Below are 11,141 nucleotides of genomic sequence, written 5' to 3' on the forward strand. Positions count from 1 at the left end.
CCTCTCTGTATCATTTTATGAAATTTCCTCAAGCATATAGCAAGTTTATTCCAAACACATCAGTGATATTGAGAGTGCTTGAGCATCTTAACAGCTGTAATTGTTCCAGGTTTAATTTTAAAGACATTGCCATCAGCAGGGGAAAAGAAAAGGTCTTCAGGATTAAATTCTGTGCCAAGTAAAGCTGAGATTTACTTCAGCACAAATAAACTAAACAACATCAAATCTCAATTCACAGTCAGAAGGTAAAAAGGTAGCAAAAGGACAATTTTATTTCATATTTATCACTGTCATGTAGCATTATATTCAGGAGAAATAGGTGAAACTAAAAAAATGTTACTAAAAAACTTCTAAAAATGTAATTATATATATTTTTTGCAGGAAAGATTAGCTATAAATAACGAGAGTAGTGATTAGATGGTGAAAACAGCAACCAAAATAATTAATTCTAAATTAATGAATTAATTTGTGCAAGGAGGAGATATTTTTGGAACTCAACCTGTTTTTCTACTAAAGAAACACTAAATGTTTCATTCATTTTTAATGCAACATAACACTGAACAAATACAATGAACAGTGTGTGCTGTGATAACTTGATGACATGCATCAACACAATCAGAATATGTTATAGTATGATGTATGCTAAAAGGTTACTTGAAAGATGATTTATGAAGGATTGTGAAAATAATGTGAGACATTTTACTTGTAATTAAAATATAGCACTAAAAAATGAGATGCCTCATTTATTTCTATTGTTTGTGAAGTGCCCACATTTGTGAAACCTTTGTATGAGCACCCTTTCTCGATTTTTATTTATTTGTTTGTTTTTGTGCTGTGGATCTCACAGAAGCTTCTGATTATGTCAGCAGTGTTGCCGATGTTTTGCCCTGTGAATGCACCTTAAACATGTTGACTGTTTGCCTATTTACTAATTACTGAGGTGCAACTGTAGCAATGTCTGCACTGGTAATGTCACCTGCTTATCATCACGAGAGAACACTGAGCCCAGATGTTTCTCATGCTGCTAAAGGGGCCCTGCTGCATAAGCCTCCGCCCTTGCAAACAAGCAAACACAGAATAAGTCTATTTCCAGAATAACACGCATTCATTTACTGGCTTCTTTTTGATTTGAGTGTTCGAGTCATAAGTGTGAATAATATGCATTATATATAAGACTGGCAGCTGAAGACTAAAGGGTCTTTCACTAAAAAACAATGTCGATTGAATCCCACAATGCATTGTGTTATATTCAATAAATCCTAAATTACTGCTGTGCGTAATAGAGCATTACCTATATAAAACTGATACCCAGAGTGTATTTATTTATTTGATTGTTTTTCTTTTCAGTTATGCATCCATATCGACATGATCTCTTATAGATGCATATAGGCAGTGTGCCCTTCCCAGCAATCAGGTGATATATATATATATGCATGTTTAGATGGAGTATTTTGAATGTATATTAGTGGACTGCATGTTTTTTCTTGAATTATTAATTTTCTCTTCAAGAAACAGAATCTGGATCAATAAGTTACACTATTTATGTAAGAAAAAAGGCTGCTAAATCACAGTCTGTTATTTTTCTCAGTGCTAAGATGTTGAGTGACGTAAGCTTCACAGTTTGGGTTTTTTTAAATGTTTTTAGCAACTTTCCCGACACGGTTTCATAAGTGGTTTGGCAGCCAGTTCAAGCTTGCAAAACGCTGCTTTCATATAGTGATACATTCTAGAAATCTGACATGCATGCACTCTAGCACCATCATTTTTTGGTTCAGTTTGACCTTTTCCCTCACTTTTTTTTCTCCTTACTGTGCCCTGCTTTTAACCTGGTATGACAAACACAAAGGTTAGGAAAGCAGACAGCTGTTAGTAGACGGGGCTCCTCCCGCCACCCTTGAGCCTCTACTATATGCGCACACATACACGCACATGCATAAGCATACGTGGAAAAACCTCTGCATGATAGCACAGTCACACATTAACACTGCCACCCTTGCTCTATTTGCTTCAACTACAGTGCATGATTCCCTTTGTCAGTTTGGGTTGCGGCCGAGGAAGAAGCCTTTCTCAGTTATCCCTGTATGCTCTGAAGCTGCCAGGCCAGGTGTACTCTGCAGTCACTCCCTGCACTGTGGGAGCTGGCCGAGCTGAGTTGCCCGGGCGCTTATTGCAGACCCACCCTCGCTCATTGTGACATTCTGACCCCAGCTCACCACTCTGCTGCTTTATATGCACTAATTTAACACTGCAACAACACACTGATCCACAGAACTTTAGACACTGATAACCCTCATTTGTTTCATTAAACTCATCATGTCTGTCTTTTATTTTTGTTCCTTCTAAATTTCTGTGTTAGTTATCATAATGAGCTGTGTAGAATGTTACTTTAACCCTATAATTCCCTTTGTATCATATTTGATACGTGAGTTTCTGAGACCGCTATCTCATCAACATGATCAATACTTGCCATAATTTCAAAATGTTATGGACAAAACTCCTTTTTTCCTTAAAATTAACATTGTTGTTAACAAAAAGTTGCCAAAAAACACCCAATGTATCAAATGTGATACAAAAAATATATAATAAATATATATTATAAATCTATCACACACAACATGATATAGAAATTTTTTTTTTGGATTTTCTTATAAGGGTTAATAAACATCTCAGTTCCAAAATATCTGAATTTTCTGGCTATGTTTTGATCGGTTGGGTCTTACAGGGTTAAGGACCAAAGAGCAGGACAGAAGTCAAACACAAAGCAAGCATTTAATGCTGATTAAGTCCAAAGATTTACAAAGTCCAAATCCAAGAATACACACAGAGCAAAGCCAGGGAATCCCAATATCCGGAAACGATTGGAACAGAAGCTTGGGAAATACAGGGGATATACACCTGGAGACAAACAGCTAAATGGACAACAGGAGAAAGGATAAAGGAAGGCTGAGCCAATATATAAACACAAACGGTAACAAGGGAAGTGAAAATAGCAGGGAAATCAAACACAGCTTAATACGACCAAGACAATAACAAAAAGAAGTAACGAAAAGAGCAAGTAAAGTAACTTAATGCAGGGAAGACAGAAACACCAAAAGACAAAAGAAAGGAGAGATGAGACAGAATTCAGAAGAATTTAACTTAACTATTAAAGAACTAAGGGGTTCACGATAACTTAGGATATAAATCAAAACACTGTATAAGCATAAAATCTAAGAAGAAACTCAACCAAAATGCATTTATTAAGAGCACAAAAAGGCAAACCTTTCTGTGACACTAAAGATAAATACAGACAAATAAAATATATACAGGCAAATAAACTATGGGAAAGGAAACAAGATGCAGACTCAAAAGCTAAGACTTAAAAGGTTCAAGGTTACAATGTGAATAGCTAAGCACATAAGGAAAATACCAAAAAGATGACCAAAATATCAAAACTCAGAGTACAAAAACACAAAATTTCAAGAATAACAAGGAACAAACTCAAATATGAATCATGCTCAAGATAAAAAGGAACCATGAACTTGTGAAACTTGCAAAAGCCTTGGGTCCAAGACCCTGGGACCATGATATTACAAGCTGCAGGCAGGAACGACAGGATGCAATGCGGTAAATATTTCTCGCTTTCTTTTCCTCCTGCTCCCTCACTGTAAAACTACTGTGGTATTCTCACATGTTGTAGTGCCACATCTCCAGAGAACTCACTGTAAAGAGAGATAAAAAAGCACAAACAAACATCCAACATGCCTTTTTTCCCCTTCAGCAGGCTGAGTGCATTAGTGACCTTTTAAAGTGCAGCCTCCCTAGCGCTTTGCACACACCCGAAAGAAGAACAAACTACTAATAGGGCTAAAGAGCTGACACACTTTAAACAAAGATCAAACAATTTCTTGGCTATGAGGCAGCTCTTGCTACATTAATGCTATTCAATTATGTAGCCAAGACAAACAAACATCTTTGTACAGAAACAGCAGCCAAATGAGTGAAAGTTTGTGCTGGGTGAGGACTACAAGCACGCAAAAATAAAATGCTGTGTTACTTTTTAGTGCTGCCTTGACTTATTGTTCAACCATTTGGATGACGCTGTGGTTCTATTTTATTAGGTAAAACAATATCCGTGTTAAGCTGCTTCGTATTTTTTTCTTGTACAAATGGGAATCGGACGACTAGGATTGTGAAGAAACAATAACTATGGAGGAGGAAAGACACCAGGATACTGTAAATACAACCATATAATCTACTGTTTGGTTCAAGGAAAAGAAAGGCTGGAGAGCACATTCGAAACGGGCTTCTTGCAGAAATGGAAGTATTTGTTTTCTTCATCTACAAAATGACCTTATTGGGTAGTATCGTGGGAGGCAGTAAGCTCACACCATATGACTCTAATTGCAGTGAGTGTGTTTGTGCGTGTATGGATGCTTATGTGCGCGGAGCGCAGTCGTGTTTGCGTGAGCGGACATCAGACGGAGCTACAGGGCCTACGGCAGGAAACCGCGGCGAGGTGGATAAGCTCAGAATTGCACAGGGCATATGTCAAAGAGGAGATATTACCCCCCACATTACTCCCACTCAAACAGGATAGGCCATTACATGTTGTATTTCAGACAGTAGCATGCAGATAAGACAAATATTGACAAGTGAGAGACGTATTCGCTGGAAAATTAAGATATTGTGAATAATACATGAAACCTTAACAACATGTCTGAGGGAGACAGTGAAACCACAAAATGGTAATTTTGCCAAACCTTTAATAAAATATAAAAGCCACCAGATTCTTGGATAACTTTGAGCAGGCTGCTTGTAGTGAGTAATAACTTCCCAATTTAGCTCAGTTTGCTCTCTCCTGCTGCTTCTTGCAGACTGATGGATGTGTGGCACACTAGTCATGCTGCCTTGTGTCACCTGTGCTGCACTTGCACCGGGCAGGGAAACAGGGGAAGAGCCATGGGAGGTCTGGAGGAGGCCAGAGTGGGGGTGAAATAGACATCTGTGATTAACACATACAGACACGTGTCAGTGTGGAGGATTTGCGGGGAGGCGCGCTGGGAAACGCTCACACACAACCTGCTCCTGACGGCAAAAGTTTGACTAAATAAAGACACAGATGAAAGGATGAGAAATTCTTGGGAGGCCACAATGAGCCCACCGATAGACTCGCAAAGGATTAAATTACACGAGCAGAATATAATTAATATGTTGAGTGAAAAATGCATTTCACGTGGAGTGCAAGAGAAATTAGTATGTGCTTTATGCATATATAGAGCCACATGTGTGCATTTAACACCTGCCTTTGGAAGCGCAACGAATTGTTTTTAGTGTTATTTAGAAACATGAAAGGACCTCTGGAGATGTGCCAGTTTTAGGAGGATTGGAGGTTCGGAGCAACAATTTAATCATCCTTTCCCAGCGCCATATGTTCAGATAGCACCCTCGTCCCCCTAACAATAATCGTTACCATCACAGTTACTGTACACTGAGGCACCGGTACATTAGAGCATTAGCCTTGACTGCCATTCCTATGAATAATATTAACATTATTCTAGCAGACATATTCCTGGACAGTAAAGACAAGTACAACAACAAATGTTCAGAATGACATCTGGTAAACTGAATACATTAAACTTCTGATTGGCTGGGAATTAGATTAGCTTTCAAACAAACAGAGGAGGTAATGAGCCCCTGCAAGGTGAAGGAGACCGCAGGGGAGGACAGAGGGGCAACAGAGGTTTGAGAGAGAATAAAGCCAAACCAACGCCAATACCCCAAACTATTAAATGGCTTCCAACTGCTGATCCTGATGTAAACTTGAATCGTTAAGAGGACACTTTGAGTAGTTGTTATCTCTGAGGAGTTACACAAACAGAAATACACACCACGCACACACACACACTTGAGGGATTGGTTCCACCGAGAGATTCAGTGAGCCATCTGCCAAATTAGGCCATGAGCCACAAGCCCGCGACTTCACTGTTCTATTCAATTTTCAATTATTGGGCTAGAGGCCTAAGCACGAGGTCTGTAGACTCATTTTTGAGCACTTCCACACATTAATAGAAAAACACTTTTCCACTCATGTACGCAATATGGGATGAGATGAATCATTGAAACAAGGCTGTGTTATTCATAATGTTTTCATAATGGATAACTTACATGGCACCACAGCTTGTTTAGATTTCTTTCTTTTTTTATTTATTCCACCGTGGGCATGAAATGCACCGAAATTCTTCAGTGAGACATCAGGTCTTGAATGAAATAAAGGCATCATGGCATTCATTTACGTACATGCATACACATGAGCATATATGCATGTAGTATTCTGTATTCTGCAAACGGACACATAAAGACACCAACGGAGGCTCCTGAGGCAGTGGAGCTGCTGTACCCAGTGCCAGCTCCACCCCTTCCAAAATGTCAGAGGTGTTTATAGCAGGGAGGGTGTGAGGTGATAAACGCATCCGACTGAAAATGTCAGAGTGTCACCTGTTGCCATGACAGCCGGCAAAGTTTGGCAAGAAGTAGAGTGCGTCTGCCAAAGGCCAGATTATTTGCTTCAGCTAATTGAGCCTGGGGTTTGTAGGACGACTGTATACAAGTGTGATAAAAATATGGAGGAAAATCTGAATCTGTCTGTATAAATATAAAACAAAGAAAATAACCCTGCTACATATCAGAATTACACTCTACCAGTGACAGTGATCATTCAGATGCCAAAGTTTTTACGAAATCAAAATACAGTTGTTGTATTTTTTGTTTGCTTGCTTTTTTAGAAAGAGTGCTCACTAAGAACTGAAGGGGAGTACCTCGGTAAAAGGTGTTTAAGAAAACAGCTCATGTTTATCAGTTTTTAAGGTAAAACCTTGAACTGCAGATTGGATTGTCCAAGGTAAAACTAGGCTGCCTCTGGAGAGACTGCAAACAAAATGAAAAGCTTGTTTTCCAGTAGTGCCAGTTATACAATATACATTGCAGAACCTTTGCAGTACGCAGAAGCAAGGATTTAAAAAATAACCCAAAAACTAACATTATTTTAGCTGTTTGAATGGTGATGTTGCTGTTTTGAATCCAGACATACAGCATTCAGTTTCAATATAATTTTATTTTATTTAAATAGCGCAAAACCACAACAACAGTTGTTTCGGGGTAACTTATATTGTAAAGTCCCAAATATAATAAAAAAGAACCCCAACGATTAGACAAACCCCCTTTGAGCAAGCACTTGGTGACAGCGGGAAGGAAAAACTCCCTTTCAACAGAAAGAAATTAGAAACCTTTGGCAGAACCAGGCTCAGGAAAGGGCAACCATCTACCACAACAAGTTAGGGGTTATGTGAAGGAAACAGAACAAAAGAAACACAGTAGAAGAGAGCCAAAGATTAATAATAAATGCTGAATAAATGCAGAATGGTGCACAAACAGATAGGTACTCGTTTTATTCTTTAAGCTTCAATTAATTTCAATACAGTGCAACCCAATATAATGTTAATCCAAACTTTCAAAACTAAGACTGAGTATGAACATATTGAAGTTTTACAAGGAGTAATATTAAATACTGTGATAAATTCCATGATTATGAATGAACTTCATCTTCAAACATCTAATATTTTAAGAAATCATCAACTCCAACACGGGCCTGTTAACATTACACATAAACTCTGACACCTGTGTCTCTTTTCCACCAACATAGTACCTTGGAAAGAGCCATCAAACCAGCCCATAACAGGTTGGGATCATTTCCATGGAAAGAAAATCATCAATTTGATAGCTACATCTGCCAATCATTGATGAATTCATTGTGGTGAAATTCTGCTAACACCAGTGCTTCCAACTATGGACCTAGCAATTTTGTGGTGCTGTTCTGTTGCCAGCTATTTAGCACCAATCTTTTTTTGGTGGAAATAGGCGTAACTGGTTCTTGACTGGGCACCAGCACTGGCACTGTGTCAGTTGAAATAACAGAGGCATTTATTTTCTGACAAAATACAAAGGTCTAAATTCTCCATGAAACAAAAAAGGCAAGCATTTGATGACGTCTTTTAGATGTAGTCATTTTTGTTATTAAATGCTTGTTTCATATAACTTGTTCCTAATAAGTGCATACATGCACATGATTTTAGAACACACCGTCCTCTGAGTGAAAACTGTTTTCTATTTTTGTGCATTAAATAAAAATATATCTTCTGTAAATAAAAACAAATTGCAAATTATAATATTTTCTAAAGTGTCTATGTATACAACCAATAGTCTTTGCTATTGTTCACTTGATAAATAGTATTACTTTGAAGTGACAATTGCCAGCCATTGTTTTCCTGGTGCACCCCGATTGTGTGAAGCAGCTGCCGATTGTGTTCCTGGAGGCGGCTATGGAGCTCACTGTTGACTAATTATTATGGAAATGTGATAAATTACTATACTTGACTAAAACCTAATGGATGCCAGAGGTTAGAGGTTTGTGCTAAGTTTACAGCAGCTTAAAATATTAACAACATATTAACATATTAAGATGAGGTTTGAAGAGAAGAGGACAGAACAGAAAAATGTGTGCCTTTGCAAATAAGTGATAAAGATATATGAATTTGACTGAAAGCTAAAAGAAGTCGTATCTTAATTAATGATCATACTGTCATAGTTTCCTTTGCAATATGTCTAACAAGGCCTTATTGTATCGTCAGCTCCAGCAATGTACATGTATCCAATATTGGTTCAAAGTAAAGGGTGTATGTAGTCATTTAAAAAAGCTCATTGACCAGACTGCAGAGAGTAATACTCCACAATTTTATAATAACGTGCTGTGACAAACTATAATTATTTTCCTCCTTCCTTATTTCTTTTTGTTGTTGTTTTTTTACATATTTGTCACACTTAAATGTTTCAGATCATCAAACAAATCAAAAGATAACATAACTAAATATAAAAGGCAGTTTTTGTATGAAGATTTAATTTATTAAGGTGAAAAAAAGTCATCCAAACCTGACTGCTGTGTGAAGAAGTAATTGCTTGGCAGTGAGAACTGCAATCAAGTGTTTGTGATAACCGACAATGGATCTTTGACATCACTGTGGAAGAAGTTTGTTTTAACTCAATAACACTGGAGGGTTTTTGATAGCCTGTTTAAGGTCATGTTAAAGCATCTTAATCTGATTTGAGTCTGGAGTTTGACAACATCACGTTTATTTATTATTTAATTAATTAATTAATTGCATAATTAAGTAAGCTTATGCTTCAGGGCACATAAACTGCCAGACATTCTCTTACAATACTTTCTGGAAAGTTGTCCAGGTCCTGAAGCAGGAAAGCAGTGGCAGACCATCATACTACCACCTCCATGCTCAACTGTTGGTATGATATTCTTTTTATGAAATGCTTTGTTAGTTTTACACCACATGCAACGGGACTCAAACTTACTAAATGGTTCAACTGTGCTCTTGTCAGTCTTCACAATAGTTTTCCAAAAGTCATTCCAGAAGGGATCATCAAGATGTTCTTTGGAAAATTTAAGACAAGTCTTGATCAGAAATGGTTTTCACTTTGGAACACTTATTGTTGAATCAGGAACACTGACCTCAGCTGAGACAAGTGAGGCTTGTAGTTCTTTGGATGTTTTCCTGGTTTCTTTTGCGACCTCCTGGAATGGTGCACCACTGTTTCTGTTTGGATGCCTGGGTCGTTGACCCAGAGTTTTGAGTTTATTATATTATTTATCATTTCTAGTTTTTTGGTTTCCTTGTCGGAGTTGTGTCTTCTGGTTTCTGTTCTGTTCCATAGTTGCTGTCTCCCCCGTGTCCAGTCAGAGTCTGTGTCTGTAGTTCAGTCTGTGTTATGTTTCCTGTTTTACTTTGGAGGTGCATGTCTTATGTTAATGTATCTGGTTTTGCTTCCCCTGTTTCGTTAGGCCTGATTTGCCCCAGCTGTGTTTCCCTCCTGTTGCCCATTCCCTGATTGCTCCCTCTATGTATTTAATCCCTGTGTTTCAGTTTGTTGGTGTTGTATGCTGTGTGTGCTGCCTGCCTGCGTTTATCGTTTTTCTATTTTGGAAGGTTTTTTTTTTACTTTGAAATCAGCATTAAAGCTGTTTTTTGAATTCACGTCTGTTTCCGGAGTCTGCACTTTCAGTCCTTTTCCTGCCTGCATACAGCCCTTCACGTAACAGTTTCAACTTTTCCACATTTGTGGATAATGACTCTCGCTGTGGTTTGCTGGAGTCTCAAAGCCTTAAAAATGCAGCTGTATCTCTTTGCAGACTGAAAGTTGGCTGTTTCTCATCTAGTTCTTTAGATGCTACAAAACATGCTGTTTTTGAGATCTTTTAACCTACGTCACTTTTCCAGACAGATTCTATTTAAGTGATTTATTCCATTCAACATCCCTGACAGAAATCAGGCCTGTGTGTGGCCAGTGAAATTAAACTCAGTTTTCAAAAGAAGTTTGTAATTATAGTTAATTCACAGTTACACTTTCTAATAGGGCCAGATAGGTCCCTTAATAAATGTGACGATCATTTAAAAAATCTATTTTGTATTCACTTGGGTTATGTTTGTTTTTAAGTGTGACACTATATGCCAAAAATAAAAAAATCAGGAAAGGGCACATATTTTTTCACAGCACCATACATTGATGCCTTTTGGAGTTGCTTTTTAAATTACTGATGAGCATTGTAAGCAACCCGCTTCTACAAAAGAATTTACAAGTTCCCGTTATCTCAGGCTAACGTTAGATGTTGTTTAGTTTGAAATGTAATCTAGTAATCGGTTGTGAATGCAACCAATTAAGGAGCAAGAACTAACAACACTCAATGTGAATGCTTTGCTTATTGTGGCTTTAATAACAACTGAGCCCCGTGATCTATGAGACACATTTACACATCTACACCATATGGATTCTTGAGAAATACTTCTTAAATATTTTCATTTGTGTGTGTTTGAGCAGCAGATTTATCCCAGTGGGAGTGTGGGCGTTATGGTCTTTTGTAAACTGACACACTGATAAAAGACCAGATCTACCAGTGCATGGTGCCATGCAAAATAAGAAGTCTGGAAATGGAATTCATGACTGCTTTTATTTGTTTAGTTTAATTTACTGAGACAATACACGTAAGCACTAATACAGCAATCAAATGAATTTACATAGAACTTGTTCTTAGTGATTAT

This window comes from Aulonocara sp. 'chitande type north' Nkhata Bay, linkage group LG4, assembly GCF_057382095.1.
Source record: "Aulonocara sp. 'chitande type north' Nkhata Bay isolate Kocher_YH1m ecotype deep benthic linkage group LG4, A_spYH_male_GT1.1, whole genome shotgun sequence".
NCBI lineage: Eukaryota > Metazoa > Chordata > Actinopteri > Cichliformes > Cichlidae > Aulonocara > Aulonocara sp. 'chitande type north' Nkhata Bay.